The sequence below is a fragment of the Martes martes genome (assembly GCF_963455335.1).
Source record: "Martes martes genome assembly, chromosome: 1".
Classification (NCBI taxonomy): Eukaryota; Metazoa; Chordata; class Mammalia; order Carnivora; family Mustelidae; genus Martes; species Martes martes.
Genome location: NC_137888.1, coordinates 42,957,189 through 42,981,670, shown reverse-complemented (window position 1 = coordinate 42,981,670; position 24,482 = coordinate 42,957,189). Strand labels below are relative to the sequence as shown.

At 34.6% G+C, this 24,482-nt stretch overlaps 1 pseudogene across 1 annotated transcript; it reads right to left on the bottom strand.

Annotated features, from left to right (window-relative positions):
- Positions 1 to 23,393: 23,393 nt before the first annotated feature.
- LOC308338513 (eukaryotic initiation factor 4A-I-like) lies at positions 23,394 to 24,007 on the bottom strand (annotated as a pseudogene). Its single transcript has one exon. The product of its transcript is annotated as a eukaryotic initiation factor 4A-I-like (transcript).
- Positions 24,008 to 24,482: the final 475 nt, after the last annotated feature.

The window sequence follows — 24,482 nt, the reverse complement described above, 5'->3', positions numbered from 1 at the left end:
ATGGATTAAAATTAAAAACATAAGAAGTGAACTCTTTTAACTTTAGATACAGATGATCATGCATAGAAGATTGGTAGATGCATATACACAGGTTAGTATACACATATATAGTTTCTTTCTCTCTCAACTGAAAGCATCTACATGAAATGACACTACAATAGTAATAAGGACACCTAGTGATCAGCTTCTGGTTTCTTATGGGAAGAGTAAAAAGAACCTCCAGTAAAAACAACCAGGACTCTTGCAATTGCTTGTTCTAGTAATGGGGCATACATATGCAAGATGAATGTGGACAATTGAACAGTTCCAGAATGTAGGAAAGTATTTTAAAAAATACACAAATGCAATGATAGAGATATATCAAAGTGACACAGGAACCAACTGAAGCAGCTATTAATGGCCAAAGTTGGAACTATTTATACAGCATACAAGATTGGGAAATATTTTACAGTGGAAATATTCAACCATACAAACTCAGTCAGGAGACCAAGGTCAACTTCAACAGTGGCAAGCCATATTAATAGTACCTTCCCTTGATATGATGCAGTAAAATGACACTATCAGATCTGTGATCTTCCTCACAAAAATCGACAACCTCAATTTCAGTATGAGAAAAACATCATACAACTCCCAATTTGGGGGCATTCTATAACATAGCTAAGATATATTTTTCATAACTATCAAAGTCATCAGAAATAAAGAAAGACTAAGAAATTTTGCAAACAAGAGGAGCTTAAGGATATATAGTGACTAAATATAATGCAACATCCTGAATGGGATCCTAGAACAGAAAAAGCGTAATAGATAAAAATTAAGGAAATTTAAATGGGTTGTAGAATCTAGGTAATAATCACATATCAGTATTGCATCATTAATTATAACAAAAGTAACATTAATACAAGGTATTAATAATAAGGGCAATTAGGCACAGATGTATAAAATATCCTTTACCATATTGATTCTTCAGTAAATCCAAAACAGCTTTTTTTTAAAAACATTTTATAAAATTGTCCAAAAAATTTGGGCAAATACTTCAAAAAATAACCCCCCTAATGCAAAGTTATCCAAGATAAATCAAAACATTTTCACATGAAAACCTTTACATAAATGTTTAGAGAAGCACTTATTGATGATTACCCCAAACTAGAAATGACCCAGTTATCCATCAACTGGTAAAATGATAAAACTTGGTATATACAATGGAATACTTCTCAACAATAAAATGAAACATGCTACTGTTTCACAAAACATACGGTACATCTAAACTGCATTTTACTAAGCCAAACTAGTCAGATCCAAAAGCTTATATATTGTATGATTTAACTTAGATGTCATATGTAAAAGATAATATTACAGAGGTGAAATATATTTCAATAATTGCTAGAGAGTAGAGTTGGTCAAAGGGATATGCTACCTAGAGACAACATGAACATTTCAGCCTAATGGGATGGATGCTATGATTGTAGGTGGATATATGGTTCCATGTCTTTTTTAAAACCCACCGAAGTCTACTACAAGGGGTGAATTTTAATGTATACCAATTTAAAATATCAACTGGGATATGTATGAGGAAAACAATACTCCTAATGCATGCCATCACAATTTAACATTATCACAAGTAAATCACATAACAATATGATGGAGATACAGCAGATAATTAACCTTAGTAATTTTGAAAAGACTATTTTGATGTCATATTGTAAAGCTAAAGACAAAAAGAGAGTTGACCACCAACCCTGTTATATATATATATAACCCTGTTAATATATACATATATGTTTCTAACAGGGTTGTGGGTTAACAATCTTGAAATTATTTTATGTGGATTCTAAAACTGAGCAGGTAACTATATACTTTGCAGGTTATGAATAATAAAGTTAGTAATAAAATGTTTCTTTCTTTTTGATTAATAAGGTCCATATGCAAATTCAATATATTAAATAATTTCTCCCTAAGTCTCAAGAGTACATAAAATATTTACAGAAAGAATTTATCTCAAAATCGATTTACTTTCAGTATCAATAACTTTAAATGAGATTTAATAGTTCTGATGACAATAAAATGTGTTGAGAAGTTGGTTACATTAGTGACCAAACAAGCAGCCAAATGGGCACATATCTACATATGGATTCATTAGGTGTTTTATTCTTCTGATTTAACTTGATGTGCAATTAAAGGCATTTTGTGACTGATTGCTTATTCATAGACTAAAACTGCATTTTTACTCTACTATTTTCACAACATAAACAAGGTTTGAAAGTCTCAGAGAAAAAAATTATTGCCTGACTCAAGAAAATTAATTATTCTTAATACAGTATTTAGTAAAGAATAGGAAATAAAAGTAAAAGCCGGCTGCCAAGCATCAATGGACACAAAAAAGAAAGGAGATTAATAATATTCAATTTTTCATGTTAACTACTATACAAGTTCATAAATGAAACATGAATCCAGCATGCTAATATTATTATTGACTAAAATATTAATAGTACTAAAAGAAGAGCTTTCAAGAAATATAATCATGACTTATTTCACTCAGCATAATCTCTTCCAGTCCTGTCCATGTTGCTACAAAAGTTGGGTATTCATCCTTTCTGATGGAGGATTAATATTCCATAGTGTATATGAACCACATCTTCCTTATCCATTCATCTGTTGAAGGACATCTTGGTTCTTTCCACAGTTTAGCGACTGTGGCATTGCTGCTATAAATATTGGAGTACAGATGGCCCTTCTTTTCACTACATCTATATCTTTGGAGTAAATACCCAGTAGTGCAATTGCAGGGTCATAGGTAGCTCTATTTTTAATTTCTTGAGGAATCTCCACACTGTTCTCCAAAGTGGCTGCACCAACTTGCATTCCCACCAACAGCAATAAGAGGGTTCCCCTTTCTCCACATCCTCTCCAACACACGTTGTTTCCTGTATTGTTAATTTTGGCCATTCTAAGTGGTGTAAGGTGGTATCTCAATGTGGTTTTGATTTGAATCTCCCTGATGGCTAGTGATGATGAACATTTTTTCATGTGTCTGATAGCCATTTGTTTGTCTTCATTGGAGAAGTGTCTGTTCATATCTTCTGCCCATTTTTTGATATGGTTATCTGTTTTGTGTGTGTTGAGTTTGAGAAGTTCTTTATAGATCCTGGATATCAACCTTTTGTCTGTACTGTCATTTGCAAATATCTTCTCCCATTCCGTGGGTTGCCTCTTATTTGTGGAGCATAACAAATAACATGGAGGACATAGGGAGATGGAGAGGAGAAGGGATTTGAGGGAAATTGGAAAGGGAGGTGAACCATGAGAGACTATGGATTCTGAAAAACAATCTGAGGGTTTTGAAGGAGTTGGGGGTGGGAGGTTGGGGGAGCCAGGTGGTGGGTATTAAGGAGGGCACGTATTGCATGGAGCACTGGGTGTGGTGCAAAAACAATGAATTCTGTTATGCTGAAAAGAAATACATTTTTTTTAAAAAAGACAAATACAAAAAAAAAAGAAATATAATCATGGAAAGGAAATAGTTCTACCGTTATTTTTCTTTCATTTTCATTTCAAATATAGTTCTCATTTTAACTATGGGTAGCTCCACACAAATGTGACATGAGGAAAAATAGCTATTGCTACCACTATGTGTTTGTACTGAAATAACAGAATTTTTAAAAAAATAACAGAATTTGCTAATCTAAAAGTTATAGGACAGACATCCAGATCCACCTAAGATTAGAGTAAGCACATCCCACCCAATCTTTCCCAATGACTAAAACAACAGCAAAATCCTGACAGGAATATATAAGCATCTACAGACCCTGAAAAGTAAATAATTGCAGGGAAACTTTGAAGAAAAATAAAAACTCAGAGGACAACCAATACAAGGGTAAATTCCCTGTTTTAGCTTTTTTTGCTTTATTTCATTTCTCTTCTTTGTTTTTCTCATCCCATATCTCATGCCAGACAGCCTGAATCCCAGAAGTGCATAACTACATAGCTGATACAGACAGAAGCATCTCCAAGAAAACAAAACAAAAACAAACCCTCTATCTTCTTATTATGGAAACTAGGAATGGATGTTTTCTGTGCTATGACAAAAATGAGAGGAAATCACATCCCTCTCATATCTTTTTCTCCTCAGAACTTCTTATTCCCTAAGATACAATAATATTGAAATTAGACCAATTAATAACCCTACAATGGCCTCTAAATGTTTTTTTTTCTTTTTTTAAATTTTATTTATTCATCTGACAGAGAGAGAGATCACAAGTAGGCAGAGAGGCAGGGAGAGAGAGAGGGGGAAGCAGGCTCCCTGCTGAGCAGAGAGCCTGATGTGGGGCTCGATCCCAGGACCCTGAGATTATGACCCGAGCCGAAGGCAGAGGCCTTAACCCACCAAGCCACCCAGGCGCCCCTGGCCTCTAAATGTTTAAGCAAAAGGAAGAATCACATGTCTCTCACTTTAAGTCAAAAGCTAGAAATGATTAAGCTTAGTGAGAAAGGTATATTGAAAGCTGAGACAGGCTTCTTATGCTAAACACTTAGCCAAGTAGTGAATGCAAAGGAAAAGTCCTTGAAGGAAATTAAAATTGCTTTTCAGTGAACACATGAATGATAAGAAAATCAAACAGCTGAGACAGATAAAGTATTTCTGGTTTCAAAGAAGATCAAGCCAGGTACACCATTTCCTTAACTCAAAGCTTAGTCCAGAACAAAATTCTAATTTTCTTTCAATTCTAGGAAGGCTGAAAGAGATGAGGGAGTTTCAGAAGAAAAGGTTGAAGCTAGCAGAGGTTAGTTCATAAAGTTTAAAAAAAGAAGCTGTACTGTAACACAAAAGTACAAGTGCTGATGTAGAAGCTGCAGGAAGGTATCTGGAAGATCTCAGTAAAATAATGAAGGTGGCTACACTAAATGGTGGATTTTCACTGTACACAAAACAGCCTTCTATTGCTAGAAGATACCTTTCATGTATCTTTAGATATATTTTCATAGCTAGAGAGGAGAAGTCAGTGCCTGGCATCAAAGTTTCAAAGGAGAGACTAACTTTCTTGTTAGGGGTTACTGCAGCTGATGATTTTAAGTTGAAGCCAATGTTCATTTACCATTCCAAAAATCCCAGGCTGTTAAGAATTATGCTAAACCTACTTTGCTTATGCTCTGTAAATGAAACAACAAAGGGATGGCAGGGCATCTCTTTACAACATAGTTTAAGCTCACTGTTGAGACCCGCTACTCAGAAAAGATTTCTTCCAAGTATCAATACTCATTGACAATGTACCTGGTCACCCAAGAGCTCTGATGGAGTTGCACAAGGAAATGAATGTTGTTGTTGTTGTTGTTTCTATATTTTTAATTTTTTTTATTAACATATAATGTATTATTAGCCCCAGGGGTACGGGTTTGTGAATCACCAGGTTTACACACTTCACAGCACTCACCATAGCACATACCTTCCCCAATGTCCATAACCCAACCACCCTCTCCTTCCCCCGCCCGAGCAACCCTCAGTTTGTTTTGTGAGATTAAGAGTCTCTTCTGGTTTGTCTCCGTCCCAATCCCATCTTGTTTCATTTATTCCTTTCCTACCCCCCAAACCCATGTTGCCTCTCAACTTCCTCATATCAGGGAGATCATATGATGAATGTTGTTTTTATACCTATTAACACAATATCCATTCGGTAGTCCATGGATCAAGGAGTAATTTTGACTTTCAAGTTTTTGTTTGTTTGTTTAATACATTTTGTAAGATTGTAGCTGCCATAGATAGTGATTTCTCTGATGGATGCGGGCAAAGAAAATTTAAAAACTTAAGGAAAGGATTTACCATTCTAGATGTCAAAAAAGCCATCTGTGATTAATGGGAAGAAATAAAAATGTCATCAAGAGGAGTTTGGAAGACATTGATTCCAATCCCCTTGGATGACTTTGAAGGATTCAAGACTTCCATGGAGGAAGTAGTTGCAGATGTGGCAGAAACAGCAAGAGAATTAGAAGTGGAGTCTGGAAATTTTCATAATCATTAGCCACCAAGGAGATTCAAATCAAAACCACATTGAGGTACCACCTTACACCAGTTAGAATGGCCAAAATCAACAAGACAGTAAACAACAGTGTTGGAGAGGATGTGGAGAAAGGGGAACCCTCTTATTGCTGTTGGTGGGAATGCAAGTTGGTGCAGCCACTTTGGAAAACACTGTGGAGATCCCTCAAAAAATTAAAAATAGAGCTACCTATGGCCCTGCAATTGCACTACTGGGTATTTACTCCAAAGATACAGATGTAGTGAAAAGAAGGGTCATCTGTACCCCAGTGTTCATAGCAGCAATGGCCACAGTTGCCAAACTGTGGAAAGAACCAAGATGCCCTTCAACAGATGAATAGATAAAGAAGATATGGTCCATATATACAATGGAGTATTATGCCTCCATCAGAAAGATGAATACCCAATTTTTATATTAACATGGATGGGACTGGAGGAAAACATCCTGAGTGAAATAAGTCAAGCAGAGAAAGTCAATTATCATATAGTTTCACTTACTTGTAGAGCATAAGGAATAACACGGAGGACATTAGGAAAAGGAACAGAAAAGTGAATTGGGGAAAATTGGAGGAGGAGAGGAAGCATGAGAGACTGAGGGTTTGGAGGGAAGGGGGATAGGAGGTTGGGTGAGTCTGATGGTGGGTATTAAGGAGGACACATATTGCATGGAGCACTGGGTGGGGTGCATAAACAATGAATTTTGGAAGACACACACACAAAATTAAATTAAAAAAAGGAGTCTGAAAATGTGACTGAATTGCTGTAATCTCATAACAAAACTTGAGGAGTTGCTTTTTATGAATGAGCAAAGGTAGTGACTTCTTGGGATGGAATATACTATCGGTGAAGATTCTGTGTAGATTTTTGAAATAACAACAAACATGTAGAATATTACATAAACTTAGTTGATAAAATAGCAGCAGGGTTGGAGAGGACTGACACCAATTTTGGAAGAGGTTCTGCTGTGTTAAAAATATTATCAATGTCACTGTGGATAAAATGCTATCATCACATATCACAGAGAAGTCATTAATAAAAAGAAGAGTAAATTGATACAGCAAACTTCAATTGTTCTTATTTTTTTAAAATTGCTTCAGCTACCCCAACCTTTACCCATCACCACCCTGATCAGTCAGCAGCCATCAACACTGATGCAAGACCCTCTACCAATAGAAAGATGATGACTCTTAAAGCTCAGATAATGGTTAGCATTTTTTAACAGCAAAGCATTTTTAAATTAAGGTATGTACATTATTTTTTTCAGACATAGTACTATTACAGACTTAATAGACAACAGTATGATGTAAATATAACTTTCATATGCACTAGGAAACCAAATTAAAAAAAAAATTTTAAGATTTTATTTATTTGAGAGAGAGAGAGAGTAAAAGAGAACATGAGAGGATAATCTGGGGGAGGGGCAGAGGGAGAAGCAGACTCCCCACTGGGCAGGGACCCCCCCAATGCAGAGCTGGATCCAGGACCTGAGGCAAAGAAAGACACTTAAATGACTGAGCCACCCAGGTGCCCTTGGATTTTCTTAGAGAAAGAGAGCTTGCATGAGCACAAGCTGGGGGAAGGACAGTGGGGAGAGAGGAAACAGGCTCCTCACTGAGCAGAAAGAATCCCACATGGGCTCTCTCCCAGGACCCTGAGATCATGACCTGAGCTGAAGTCAGATGCCCTCCAAAATTAATTTTTTTTATTTATTAAAATATTTTATTTATTTATTTGACAGAGAGAGATCACAAGTAGGCAGAGAGGCAGGCAGAGAGAGGGAGAGGGGAGCAGGCTCTCTGCTGAGCAGAGAGTCCGATGCGGGACTCGATCCCAGGACCCTGAGATCATGACCTGAGCCGAAGGCAGTGGCTTAACCCACTGAGCCACCCAGGCGCCCCCAAAATTAATTTGACTCTCCTTATTGTGATATTCACTTTACTACTCTGAGATAAATTATGAAGTCTGTGGCAGCATGATCAAGAAGCATTCACATATCACTTTAAGAGGACAAGAGAGTCAATCTACCAAGAAGACAGCATTTCTAAATGTGTATGAACCAAATAACAAAGTTGAAACATATGCAGAGCAAAGCTGACATAACTGGGAAAAACAAAACAAAACAAAACAAACAAACAAAAAACTATTATAACTGAAAGTAGTATACAAATCCAAATTTTAAGTTGAATACTTCAGCACTTCCCTGTCAACAGTTAACTAAACACAAAATTTGAAGAGTGTATTAGTCAGATTTTCCAGAGAAACAGAAATAACAGAATATGTGTGTGTGTGTAGATAGATTAGATATAGATATGTGTGTATGCATATGTATATATATAGATGTGTGTGTGTATATATATATATATATATATATATAGACAGAGATTTATTTATTTTGATAAATTGTCTTAGCAATTATAGAGGCTTGGAAAGTTATAAAATCTGTTAGGGTAGGCCAAAAGACTAGCAACTCAGGAAAGAATTATAATTCCAGTACAAAAACAGTCTGCTAGCAGAATTCCTTCTGGCTAGGAGGTCAATTTTTGTTCTATTAAGGCTTGAAACTGATTAGATAAGGCACACCCACAAAATGGGAGGTAATCTGTTTTACTCCAAGTCCGTTTATTTCAATACTAACAAATTAAAAAAATACTTTCACAGAAATATCTACAATAATGTTTGTCCATATATATAGGTGTTGTGGCCTGCACAAGTTGACACAAAAAATTAACCATCACAAAGTGTGTAGGATAACAATTTTTGTTTTTATTTATTTATTTTTTTGATTCGGTATTTGCAAATTAGTTTAAATTGTAAATTAGTTTAAATCCCTTATGTAGGGGTACCTGGGTGTCTCAATGGGTTAAAGCCTCTGCCTTCAGCTCAGGTCATGATTCCAGGGTCCTGGGATCAAGCCCCACATCGGGCTCTCTGCTTAGCAGGGAGCCTGCTTCCCCCTCTCTGCCTACTTGTGATCTCTGTCTGTCAAATAAATAAATAAAATCTTAAAAAAAAAATAAATCCCTTATGTAATAGTCTAAAACTACATCGCTCACAGCTTGTATGTATCTTCTTCTTTTTTTTTTTTTTTAAGATTTTATTTATTTATTTATTTGTCAGCGAGAGAGAGAGAGAGAGAGAGAGAGCGCACTAAAGAGCGAGCATAGGCAGACAGAATGGCAGGCAGAGGCAGAGGGAGAAGCAGGCTCCCTGCCAAGCAAGGAGCCCAATGTGGGACTGGATCCCAGGATGCTGGGATCATGACCTGAGCTGAAGGCAGCCACTTAATGAACTGAGCCACCCCGGTGTCCCTTGTATGTATCTTCTGAAGTTCATGGTATTTAGATAATGGGGTTCAAGCGGAATATAAGACTTACCTCCCCATAGGATATAAAATTAATACACAAAAATTGAAAAACACATAAAAATAAAAGCATAAATATAAAAATAAATAAAATAATAAAATAAATAAAAATGAAATAATAAAATATATAATAAAATAATAAAATAAGTAAAAATAATATAAATAATAAAACCTTAAAAAAATAGAAAGAACATTTCTATATATTGAAAACAAAGCATCAGAAAGAGAAACTAAGAAAAAAAAAATTGCATTTACAATGGTACAAAAAAGAGTAAAATACCTAGGCATAAACTTAAGTAACCACGTGAAAGACTGATAGTCTGAAAACTATGACACTGGTGAAAGAAATTAAAGATGAAACAAATGGAAATATAGCCTATGCTCATGAATTGAAATGATTAATATTGTTAAAATGTCTATACTACCCAAAACAATCTACAAATTCAGTGCAATCCCTCTCAAAATACTAACAGCATTTTTCCTATAGCTAAAACAAAAAATTCTAAAATTTTTATGGAATCACAAAAGACCCCAAATAGCCAATAAGAAAGAACAAAGTTGGAGCTACCACAATCCCAGATTTCAAGATATATTACAAAGCTATAGTAATTAAAACAGTATGGTATCTTTACAAAAACTGACACATAGATCAATAGAACAGAATAGAGAGCCAAGAAATAAACTCACACATGTATAGTCAATTAATTTATGACAAAGGAGGCATGAATAATGCAGTTAAAAAGTGGGTAAGGGACCTGAAGAGACATTTTCCAAAGAAGACATACAAATGGCTGACTTTCACATGAAAAGATGCCCAATATCTCTAAGCATCAGGGAAATGCAAATCAAAACTACAGTAAGATATCACCTTACACCTGTAAGAATGACTAGAATAAAAAAAAATTAAAAAAAGAAAAAGGAAAGTATTGGAGAGGATGTGGAGAAAAAGAAACCCTTGTGCACACTGTTGTTAGGAATGTAAATTGATGCAGACACTGTGGAAAACATTATGTAGATTTCCTTTAAAAAACAGAAACGGAAATGACACATATCCAGTAATTCCACTAATTCCACTCATGGGTATTTCCCCCCCAAAATAAAAACATTAATTCAGAAATATCTGTGCACCCCTGTTTTATTACAGCATTATCTACAATAGCCAAGATATGGAAGCAGCCCAAGTGTCCAGATGAATGGATAAAGATGTAGTATATATCCACAATGGAATATTATTCATCTGTAGAAAAAAATAAGTTCTTGCCATTTGCAACAACATGGATGGAACTAGAGGGTTTTACTTTAAGTGAAATAAGATAGAGAAAGACAAATACCATATGATTTCATTTATATGTGAAATCTAAAAAACAAAACAAAACAATAAAAAGCAGAATCAGACCAGTAAATACAGAGAAAAAAGGGATGATTGCCAGAGAGGAGGGAATGGGAGGATGCAAAATGGGTGAAAAAGAGTGAGAGATACAGGATTCCAATTATGGAATGAATAAGTGATGAAGATAAAAGGTAGAGCATAGAAAATATAGTCAATTGGTGTTTGTTACATCATTGCATAATAAGATATGGTAGCTACACTTACAGTGAACATAACATAACAACAGATAGACTTGCCATCGGATCACTATGTCATACATGTGAAACATAGCACTGTTTGTCAACTATAATTCACACACACACACACACACACACACACACACACACACCCCTTCCCTCCCTTTATATTTCTTTGCCCTTTCTGGTTTATGGTAGTCAAATATTTTCTCTACAGATAGTTAAGCCACGTTAGGCAGTATTATATTTAAACATCAACTATAATATACAAAGTTCAAAAGGAAAAGGAAAATATATTTTCCCTAAGTTTTGCTTAAACTGTGTTTTTGTTCTTTTATCTTATGTCCTGACATTATTTCTCTTATTGTTTCTTTCTACCTAGGAATTTTCTTAAGCCATTTATTACCCTAAAGGACTGCATTTTAAGGTAAATCTGCTGATCATAAATTCTGTTTTCCTTCATCTGATAATTTATGACTTCCCTTCATTTCCCAGAGTATTTTCAATGGATATAAGATTCTGGATTGACAGTTCTTTTAGCATCTGAAAAATATTGTGCTGCTGCCTCTGGCTTCCATAGGTTCTGGTGAGAAATCTGTCAGTCAAATAGTATTTCTGCTTATAGGTACTGTGTCATTTTTCTCTGGCTGTTGTCATGAAAATTTTTGTCCTTAGTTAAGTAGTTAATTATGATGTATTTTGTCATAGATTACTTTGTGTTTAACCTGTTTGTAGTTCTTTCAATTTCTCGAATCTGTAGTTTTGTATCTTTTGATAAAATTTTGAAGTTATTAACCATTATATCCAAGTACTTTTGCAGTCTCAATCTCTTTTGCCTCTACTTCTGGAACTCTAACAACATAAATATTAAATCTTTTGTTATCTCTCCATTTATCTCCCTTGTTCATATTGTGTAATTTTGTTGTCTTCTTCTTTCACTGATTTTTTGTTGTTGTTCCGTCTATCTACTATTGTGCCTGTCCACAAAGCTTTTTATTTGATATTATATATTTCAGTTCTGAATTTTCTGTTTGATTGTCTTTTATTTCTATATTGAAACATTCTTTTTCTTTGTTAAGATTTTTTTTTTTTAATTTTGTTTCAAGCATGTTCACAGTGGAAACATGTTCACACTGAAACATTTTCAGCATGACTGGTTTTAAATATTTGTTGGATTAATTTTGGCATCTTTGCCATCTTTGTGTTGGCATCAATTGATGGTCTTTTTTAATTTTCTCATTTAGTTTGAGATTTTCTTGGCTCTTGATGTGGTGAGTGATTTTCTATGGAAAGTTGGACACTTTAATGTTATGCTATGAGAGTCTTTAACTCTTCATTTTAACTATCTTTCTCTGACTTTACTCTAGCAAGGGAAGGAGGACTGTTTCATTCTTGCCAGGTGTCCTTAGATGATACCTAGGTGGAGTTCCCTCATAATTTCTTGGCTGGGGCAGAAGTCTTAATTTCTTACATAGTCTCTATTGATACTATATTTAGAGTGGCTTGTTGCTATTCATTATCAGGTAATTTTGGAAGTTCTAAGCATCCATGAGTCCTTGTCTGACATCATCCAGCATAGAAGGGTAGGGAAACTTTTCTACTGCACCTTTGGGGTGGATATCTAGGCTACTTATGTGGTCTTCAATGACACTGAAGCATGGGGGAAAGAAAGATCTTGTGGTCTCCAATGACATTGCAGCACGGGGGAAGGAAAGACATCACCACCAGAAGAAACATCTTATCATTGGGTGCTGTTAAGTCTTGGTTTCCTACTTAACCCTCATTGCAGCCTCATGAGGATGAATGTCCAGGCTTCCCATTCTAGCTTTTTCTGGTCTGTATGGACTACTGTTTTTCTATGGTGTTTAGCTAGAGTAAACTGATAATTTTTTAAAAATGTTTGATCTTATTAGCCTCCCCCTTTCATGGTCTTTTGGCTAGAGAAAGTAGGCTTTTGTTAGTTGTTGGTTTTTTCTTCTTTAAATTTGTGTAGCAATTTGTTTTGATGAACTTCAAATGTACTGCAACTTGAAAAGAGAAAGAGTAGTCTTATAATGAAATGGTGCTGAAACGATATTTTTTTATATAATCATATGCAAAACAAGATCACATATGTAACATAAAATATAAAACTACAAACTTTTATTGAAAGCTTAGAGGAATAAAACTATAAACAGGTTAGGCAACAGGTTTTAGATTTAAAAAAAGCATAGTTTATATGAGAAAAATATAAAAATTGAACTTTATGTAAAGTTAAACCTTTTGCTCTTTGATAACATTAGTGAGAATAAAAATCAAGCTGCACATCAAGAAAATATATTTGAAATAATTTAAAAATTACTTCTATTCAGAATATATAAAGGAATTTCAGAACTAAGCCATTAAAAAAACCCATACCACCCAACAGAAAAATGAACCAAAATTTTAAATAAACACTTCATCAAAAATGTATGCAGTTTGCAAGTAAACACATGACAGGATGCTCAAAATGAGTCACTAGAAAGATGTGAATTAAAACCACAATGACATACCTATTAGATTGGCTAAAATAAAAAAAAAAAAACAAATAAAAAGTAAAAATCAAACTGATAGCTAATAAGTACTAGTTAGGATGCAGAGAACAGACACAGAGTGAAATGGCTTGAAGGCAATTGTCTTTTTCTGTTTCATCTATTGAACCAATAGAAGCTCAAGAATAAGGGAGTTATTTCCATATTTAGAGGGAATAAAAAAAGAAAATAGCTCTTGCTTACATTGTAATATATCCACAATGCTGAGAGCAGCTAAAAGTCTCTGAAAGATATTCCTTGTTCAAGAACACCTGCTTCAGAAAGTCCATTTAGCAAACTCATTTACATTCACCATGAATGCAAAGCTGTTATTCCTCTCACTCATATGCTTGCTTGAAAGCATAATATTGAAATGAACATTTAAATAGTGAAAATAGTAATTGTTAATGCAATATGCACTTTTAGGATCATTGATGGATTACAGGATTTTGTAGAAAGTATATCACTGTCAGATAATTTTATACTTAGACCATAAAGACAACCAAATGCAATACTGGTGCTAAAGTATAAGTATATAAGAATTTGGTAGACATCCCAGTTAATTTGCCTGTTCCTAAAAATATTTTAGATTTTTTTTCAAGAGTATAGAGGTTTTTCATGGCCTTGTGTTATTCTCCCTAATGCTTCTAAGAAAAAGCAAAGCCAGTGATTTACTGATTTACAAATATTTGAGCATATAGTGTGTTTATGTGTGTGTGCACACGTTTTTATGTGCACAGAGCTGCTTATTTAGTGTTATTGTAACAAAGTTATAGCATGTTTGATTTGTCAAAATAGAGACAGGAATAATGCAATAAAATGTGAAACATAAGGCTATGGAACACTAAATTTAGGTAAAAGGAGAACAAAATAATTTACAGCTCAATATTTTCTGTCCACAAGTAATTCTTCTTTCACAGTTTAGCAGGGTTTATAATGTAGACAAGTGATTCATAAAGCAGAAATTGGTTTTGTTATGAAAATAGACACCATTCCTGCTAAGACACTCCAGGAATAGTGAATTGAAAGGGAAGCCGATCTATTTTTTTGTGAAAATTCGTGTTGTGTTTTGCAAAAATCTAATAGAGAAATACAAACTTGAAAATAATTCCCTTTTGACAACATCCTCACCTTGGATATGACAAGCACACTGAAATGAATGGAATGTGTTTTCATACGTGTTAATTAGATTTGTCACCACACACTGTTCATCTTTATAGGGGTTTAGTGTCTACCAGGAATACCAACTTTCAACATTTGATATATTGATCTTGTTCTTTAATCTCTCACCTTAACTCTTATCTTTAGCATGATATTTTTCTCTTATTACATTTGCTATTGCTGTGAATTCTGGTATACAGATAAAAATGACTCTAGAAAAGTAGATGATTAAAATGGACAGATGTCTTTTATCCTTTTTTTTTTTTACTACTCTCTTTCACAAAAAAAAAAAAAAAAGGTCAAAAGCAAAATAATTCATTAGAAAAACTCCCATAGTCACCTATTGGTATGGGATAAAGATGGAAATTCCCATTATAAAGCTCTTATAAGTCAAGTGCCTAATAATTCATTATTTCCACAGTAGAGAAGATAATGATAAATGTGTGTGAAATATATATATATGAATGATATGGATAGATGTAGATAATGTATCTTTCATTTTCTTTTATTAACTATAAATACCTTTTCCAAAGGAAGGAGAAGGTTTTAAAAATACAACTCTCAATAAATAAATGATGAATAGCATGATGAGTTTTTCCAAAAGGAGAGCCTTAGGAAAAGAATTATATGCTGATAGTTTATCTAGGAAGTGATTCTAAGAAGCACACATGGATGAGGGAGAGTGAAACAAGTTAAGAGGAAACACCAAAATGAGGTTGTATTAGACTTCTTGTTGTGGGGTCTCTTAAACACAGAAATCTTCCATCTTAAGGACTGAAGCTGGAGTATTTGTCCACCAGCTTCTGTTGCCAGTGTATGAAGTGTCTTTGTTCCCACTGACTTTCCTGTACTTCCAGGTTACATTGTGGGGCAAAAATCAGAACAAGATATGGTACAAGATTGCATCAGCAGATATGCAGCTCAAGGTGCATCTGAGTAGGTCTGAAACTGCACTGACTGTTGCTAAAATAAGAGATAACTCAAAGGCTTTGGTATGCCTGATTAAATACATTCCATAGAATGGGCATTATTTGACCACTTCTTTCTGAGAGTTCCACTTTTGGGTTTAGGATACCATGCTATGACAACTATGAAGGAAAATAAACCAAGTGGAAAAGACAGATTTCATTGGCTCTTTGCTTTGTGAAATAGCTTTGTTGTTTGGTTGGTTTAAATGAGATCAGTAATGATAGTTAAAGTAGAATTTTAGTGTTAGACTATTTAAATTATTTTCCTTAATGTCATTCTCCTCATTCAACCCACCGTTGCTTAAAAAAAAAAAAAAATAGGTTAATTGTCTCTTGCATTTGGTAAGTTACAATTTTAAATGCTGTCACTAAAACAATAACTTTAGGTATACAGACTTGGTGAAATAGGAAAGGCAGGAAATGAATCAAATTTGCTCTATACAGGGCCAGAATTTGTTTAAAGTGATTTTAATTTATTACTCAGCTTTTTCCCAGACTGCCAGATTTTAACTAAAATCACTATACCATCTTTTTTTTTTTAATCATAATACTTAAGCACATCGTGAGATATGTGATTAATTCTATTCAGTTGAAAGTGAGTAGAAATGCTCTGAACTGCTTTTGGTGCAGGGCTCTTAACAGAACAGGTGTGTACTTTTCATGAACTTTCTTTCTCCTTCCTGGAGCTCGCTCACAGATAGTGAGAAGAATTTATGGAATGCTGGAGCCATATAATAGAAGGAACTTAGATCCCTGAATAAGTGGTCTAATACACAAAGAGTTTTCACACTGGCCTGGGCAACTCACCTTGGAATTGTTACATAACAAGCAATAAATATGGTCTTCTTGAAAGTGTATTATTTTGGAATGAATGGATAAATGAATGAATGAACCAATAAATTCATTGGTTCATTCGTTCATTTATTTATTTAGGACGTCTTATTCTGTTACCATCCTGGGACACCAACATAAGATTTTTTTTTAAATCAAGATTATTGTTATTTACATTAGTGTTTATCATTTAATTATACATTTTATGTTCCTTTTCTTAGTTAATCCTCAGATAATCATGAATCAAAGATTTATTGTTAGTCTTATTTGATAAATGAGGTAACTGAGGGTCTACGGTGTTAAGAAATGTGTCTAATATTACACAGGTCAGAATTTTACATAAAATTCAATTTCAACATTCCTCATACCACAAACATTTCTCCTAATAGAAAGTTTATAGAAATTTTTCTTTAAGATAACTATAATTTTTAAAAATCAAGTTTGAGTTTATTTTTTTCTAGATTCTACATCATCTGTCCCCCTCATGAATACTCACTCATCTTATCTTCAAATAAATGGATATGCTTTCCCTATGCCTTTGTAAAAATTACCCTCACAAACCCCAGAGATGACTCGCAAACCAGATTCACTTTCTTATTCTTATTTTCTTTAAAATGTAGATCAAAACTCATCCATTAGAAAGTATTTCTTAACAGAATAGCATAGGCTCACAAAATCTATATTCACTCAGTTAATGTTAGAGGACAGCATTGTGTGGTGTGGTTAGGAATTGATTCTAAGCCAAAATGCCCAGATTTAAATTTTGACTCTAATACTGACTACCTGTATCAAATTCTTAGAAAAAGTTATGACATGCAATAAGTGCTCAATAAATGTTAACAGTAATTTGCACTTTTTAACAGTAATTTATACAGCCATGCACATAAATTTGGGTTTTAAACAAGGCTCATATAGGTTTATATGTTTCCAATTAGAACAGTATTTATGAAGCAGTTACCATTTATTAAACTCTGTGTCTATTGCTAGGGGTAAAACACACACACACACATACACACACACAACTACCCCCACCACCACCAAGAAGAAATAAACAAATTCAACAAATCTTTGCCATAGACTTTTTGGTTTTGATATATATGTACATAGGTATATCGTATAGAAGGAGGTTTCTGTGATTTGTCCTGTGTAACCGACCACACGAATCTGTACATATGCAGGCAGGTTAAAGAATGTTGTTTGTAAGACTTGTGCTGCATAAGCGATCTCAGAGCCTGGTTACTTGATGTTAGCTGGCCTCCAGATCAAAACTGGCCCTTCTGGTCTGGACACCAAGTGCTGTAAATCTGGCCTTGCATCCCCTCCTGCTCCAGGGTGGCCTGGCCCACTGCCCCTCCTACAGTGCAATCTAGGAGAAGAGGCAAACACACCTACCCCAGCCTCCTTGAAAATGTAAAGACAACGCAGAAATGCAGCTTCCTCCAAGCTGCATGAGGGCAAACAAATGTTTAACTTCAGACCCCATCATCTGCCTTATAAACACAGCCCTTATGGGGATGGTCAGTTGGAAGTCTCCCTAAGGGAAGGATGTTCCACCCAGACCTCTCAACTAGGAGTCCAGTTGGCTCTCTCCATGGGGCTTCCCCAGCTAATGAGGTTGATGTTTTAAGTACCCGATGTGATGTAATCTTATCTTATTCCCCTTTACTGATTACTTTTGCCTCATCTCTGTGTAGATTTCCCTCTTCTGTTTCTATTAGATTTTTATAATATCAGTAAAATGTTTTTTTCCCCTTTGAAACTGAGACTATGGCTGTTGTGAATCTTTTCTTCAGAACAATAGGGGAAACTTATTTGTTTCTTTCTCATAACCAACATCGGGCTTTCTTTACACTGTCTAAAAGAAAGAAACAAATATCACAGCATTCATACAAAGATAAATTGACTGTTTAGGTAGATAAAATTTAGGATAACAGGAGGATATCAGAGACAGAATGAAAGAAAAAATATTAAAAGTACACTGTTACATATCAAATAATAATTGACATTCACATGGTATTTCATAACATATATAGTATCTTCTTTCTTAAATCTCAGCTGGTCTTCTCACAGTTAAAAAATAAGGTATATATTAATACTTCCTTTTTTTGAAAGCAAATGGAGATTAGAAATTATATAATAATAATATGCACACATATATCAAATTTGTAGGTGGTAGGACTTGGACTAAAATCTAGTACCATAACATAATAGTCTTTCCAGCAAACATCTAGAGAATTTTGAATAAAAAAAGAAATATAAGGGTCATTTTTATCATTTTTACATTTAGCTAAATGACTGTAACAAAGTAACATGATAACAGTGTGCTGGTTAAGTTTATTTTATAGTAATTTCTATAATTATTAATATTTAATATTTGTTTATAACTGAAATTTGCCTGACTCCTTAATAGAATAATTTTTTAAATAAATAAATATTTTTTAAGTTGTTGAAAATATACATTTAAAATATTAAGTAAAATACCTTCCATACCTATTGGTGATAATAAAATGTTTTATTTTTCCATAACATGATGACTGGCAGCATAATGAGTCACAACATGTGTAAATGTTTTATAGTAAATGGAGAACATATATAGTTACAAAGATGTATTATTTCTTAATATAAATTTACAGGGGAAGACAAAGACATACTTATGTTTAGCATAACTATTATCAAAGCATAAATGAAACTCCCTACTTTGTGATTAAGTTTAGACTATGTTTAGTTGCTTAGTGCCCATTGAAAATGTCAATAGAAAGTGACTGTGGGTAGGAGGCTGTCCAAGATGATAGCATAAGAAGACTCTGAGCTCAATCCCTCCACAGACACACTAAATCTATACCCACAGAGAGAGGAATTTCTCCTGAAAAAGAGCCAATGTTGACTAAACAACTTTTGCATAACCAACAACAGTGGGTACACACAGAAAAAGATAGGAGAGATGAAGACATGGTAGTGATGGCACCTCCACCAGTAGGGAAGGATATCACTGAGGGGCCTGTGCAGAGACTTGCCCACACTCAGTCACAGGAGGGGGAGAAAAAAAAAAAAAGTGGTTTAAAGGGCAACTGGACCATACATAAAGGAAATCATTTTACTAATTCTAGAGTGTCTGCCAAACAGATAGGGAACAGCTGGAACTCTCTCCAGGGTCAGAAGCTCTAGCAAGCATCATTTTTTTTTTTTTTAAATGTTTCCCTTCCACTTTAATAGTGTAGACAGGAGCAGGGTCCAGGTACTCTAGCCAGGCTTTGAGGGCTGCCCCAGCAAGCCAGGGGCTCCTAGTTCACATCAGCTAGAGCCAACCTACCAATGTGACCCTGGCACAGCATACTCTGGAGACCTCTCAATACCAGACTGGATGATAAAAATCACATGATGATCTCATTAGGTACTGAAAAAAACATTTGACAAGATTCAACATGCATTTATGATAAAAACCATCAACAAAGTGGGTAGAGAACGAACATACCTCAATACAATAAAGGCTATGAATGAAAAACCCACAGAGGCCATCATATTTAATGGTAAAAAACTAAAAAGTTTTCCTCTAAGATCATGAAGAAGACAAGGATGCCCAGCCTTGCCACTTGTATTTAACATAGGATGGGAAGTCCTAGGCACAACAAACAGACAAGAAAATGTAAAAGACATCCAAATTAGAAAGGAAAAAATAAAACTCTCACTATTTGGACATAACATTGTGTGTGTATATATATATATATATATACACATATATATAATCATAAAGATTCTATCAAAAAACTGTTAGGACTAATAATTGAATTCATTACAGTGGTAGCATACAAAATTAACATGCAGAAATTGGTTGCATTTCTATATACTAACAATGAGCTACCAGCAAGAAAAATTTTGAAAACAATCCCATTTATAATTTCATCAAAAAGAATTCAATACCTTGGAAAAAATTTAGCCAAGGAGGTGGAACACCTCTACTGATATAACCCAGAGATACCGAGGGTTTAATTCCAAACCACTATAATTAAATGGATATTGAAATAAAGTGAATAAAATAAACAATTTTCTTTCCCACTGCATGAAAAAGTTATGTTTACACTATGCTGCAAGCTATTAAGTGTACAATAGCTTTATGTCTAAAAAAACAATGCATATACCTTAACTAAAAATACTTTGTTGCCCAGAAATGCTAACCATAATTTGACCTTTCAGGGAATGGTAATTACTAATCATGGATCACCATCACAAAGGTAATCATATTAAAATTTTTTTGATAAATTGTGAGAATTACCAAAGTATGACACAGAGACACAAAGTGAGCATATACTGGTGGAAAAATGGCACAATAGACCTGCTTAATGCAGGATTGCCACAAACCTTCAATTGTACTAAATACAGTATCTCTGAAGTGCAATAAGGAAAAGTACAATAATATGAGGTATGTTGAAAACTAGATGATCTTGATGAGAGATGTTGACTACACAAATAAATGGAAAGATTCACTGTGCTCATGCATTGGAAGAAATAATATTAAAATGTGTATACTTCTGAAAGCAATCTACAGATTTAATACAATTAGGATCAAAATACCAATGACATTTTTTACAGAACAAAGAAAAGGTATCCTAAAATGTGTGTGGAACCAGAAAAGATACCAAATAGCTAAAGCAATTTTGGGAAAAAAAAAAAAATGAAAAACAAAAAAACCACAAAGCTATATGTATAGTGCTCTCTGATTTCAAGCTGTAATTCAAAGCTATAGAAATCAAAGCAGTGTGGGACTGGCACAAAAACAGACACATAAACCAATGGAATAAAGAGCCTGGAAATAAACCCTCATGTACATGTCCAATTAATCTACGACAAAGGATACAAGAATATTTAGTGGGGTAAAGACAGTCTCTTCTATAAATAGTACTGGGAAAACTGGATAGCTATGTGCAAAGAATCAAACTGGACCACTATTTTATAAGTTTAAAACATAAATTCAAAATGGATTAAAGACTTGAATGTAAGATCTGAAACCATAAAACTCTTAGAAGAAAACATAGGCAGTAAACTTTTTAACACCCGTATGAGCACTACTTTTTGGACCTAGTATTTAACTATTTAACAAAAGTTAACATAAAAAAAATTGTATTACATCAAACTACAAAGCGTTTGCACAGAGAAGGAAACAACAAAATGAAAAGACAAACTATTGAATGGGAGAAGATATTTGCAAACCATACATCCAATAAGGGGTTAATATACAAAATATATAAAGAACTTGCACAGCTTCATATCAAAAAACAAACAACCTGATTTTAAAAAGTAGGGAGAAAATTTGAATAGATACTTTTTCAAAGAAACCATACAGATGGCCAACAGGCACATGAGAAAATTCTCAATAGCACTAATAATCAAGGAAATGCAAATCAAAATCACAGTGAGATACCACCTCTCCCCTCTCAGATTGACTATTATCAAAATGACAAAAAGTCAGTGCTGGCAAAAATGTGAAGAAAAGAAAAACCTCATATGCTATTTGTAGCAGTGTAAATTGATTCAGCTACTATGGAAAACAGTATGGAAGTTTCTCAAAAAATTAAAAATAAAGCTAACACACAATCCAACAATTCCACCTCTGAGCACTTATACAAAGGAAATAAAAACACCAATCCAAAAAGGCATATGCACCCTTGTGTTCATGGCAGCATTATTTACAATACCCAAGACATGGAAGTAACCTAAATGTGCATCAGTAGACAAATGGATAGGCAAGATGTGGTGTGTGTATGTGTGTGTGTGTGTGTGTGTGTGTGTGTGTGTGTGTGTGGTTGTGGGTGTATAGAATAAAGTATTAGTTAGCTATTAAAAAAAAGAAGAGATTCCGACATTTGAGACAACATGGATAGATGTGAGGATATTTATGCTAAGTGAAATAAGTCAGATAGAGAAAGACAAATACCGTATGATTTCAATTGTGTGTGGAGTTTAAAAATAAACAAGACAGAAACAGACTCATAGATATAAGGACACTGGTGGTTACCAAAAGTTGGGGGATGGGCAAATAGGTAAAGAGGATTAAGAGTACAAACTTCCAGTTTTAAAATAAATTAATCATAGGGACATAATATATAGCATAGGGGATACAGTCAATGATAGTGTAATAACTGTATGGTGACAGGTGAAAACTAGACTTATGGAGATCATTTCATCATGGATAAAAATATTGACTTACTATGATGCACTATTGACATAAACTAATAGGATACTATATGTCATTATACTTCAGTAAAAAATAGAAAATGACTATAAATGATAATCTGCATCCATCATTCTGGACAAATGAAAACTAATATGGGTTTCTTTTTAAAATAGATTTTGTAAGGGCACCTGGGTGGTACATTTGGTTAATCATCTGACTCTTGGTTTTGGCTTAGGTCATGATCTCAGTGTTGTAAGATAAAGTAAGATGTGGGGCTCGATGCTCAGTGCAAAGTCTGCTTGGATTCTCTCTACATCTCCCTCTGCCCCTCCTACTCATGCTCACTTCCTCACTCTCTCAAATAAATAAATCTTTTAAAAAACAAAATAGATTTTGCAAACACACACCCATGAAAGTGAAAAAAAAAAGGAGCCAATTCCATGAGGTCATTCTGAAATTATTTATAATATATGGAATAGATAAACTTCAACCAATACTGTTTTTTGATGCCAAGTGTGCTGTTTTCTTTTAATTTATAAAATATATTAAAAATTTTGCTGTTTATATTGATAAGTATAGCCTACATAATAAAAAATGACAATAATTATTTTTTTGCCTCAAAATGTGACATTCATCCAAAGAAAAAGAAAAAAAATATAATAAGATATCCATCCCTTGGCTCCCTTCCCTCCCCTCTCCTGCTCCTCTTCAGCCTTCCACAGACTGAACCCTGGGTAGGGCTAGATACCAAGACAGCCCCTCAAATGAAATCAGCAACACTGACAAGAATCTCCTCAAAAAAGATGTTGTGGAAGGTCTCAACGTCTTGAAGAGTCCTCTTGTCTTCTTCTGCCACCATGTTAATAGTCACACCCTTATAGCCATATCTGTCCACAATGACTGATTCTGTGGATATAGTTTTCCTGTTCGTGGGAAGGTCATAGTTGATGACAAAAGAAACCTGCTGTACATCAATGACTCTGGCAGTCTGCATGTAATCAATGCTCTGCTAGAGCCAGGGCAGAACTCCATTATGGTAACATCTTGTTCCATTTGGTCTGTATCTCTGTACATGGTGGACATGGTGAAGTCACAGGTGTGCATCTTCTCGGTGAGCCAATCAACTTTCCCTCAGTTGTTGAAGAATATGACTGCCTGAGTGATGATCAGAGTTTCATACAAGTCACACAGTGTGTCCAGCTTCCACTCCTCTAATTCCACATTGATATAGAACTGGAAGATACCCTCCCCCAGGGTCAACTCCTCTTTTTTGACCAGAATATGAATGGGATTGAGCTTCTGCACCTCAGCAGGTACATTGGTCCCCCCAAGGCAGACATAGCAAGAGACACCCATGTAATCCTCTAAGGCCATGACTACGTTTTGTATGTCCTGAGCCAACTCTCTATTGGGTGCTAGGACCAAGGCCTGTGTAGCCTTTAGATCCAGTTCAATCTGTTACAGAATCACCATGGAAAAGTGGCCTTTTTCACAGTCCCAGATTGGGCTTGAATGATCACATCATAACCCTTGATACAAGGAAGAATGGCTTGCTGCTGGATGGCAGAAGGCTTCCAGAACCATAGGCATAGATACCACTGAGAAGGGACTCAGAGAGGTTCATGTCATCAAAGCTATCAAGAATTTCATTCCAGTTACTCTCAATGACCCTTTTGGGCTCTAATTGGGGCCATTTTCTCTGGATCAAAAGTCCTGACTCAAAGACATGATCCTTAGAAATTCAATCAACATATTTCTTAATATTGAATTGAAGGAAAATAAAAACAGAAGAAATACATTTCTCATGATAAATGGCAGAGTATCATTAGACAGATTCTTAGAACTCACA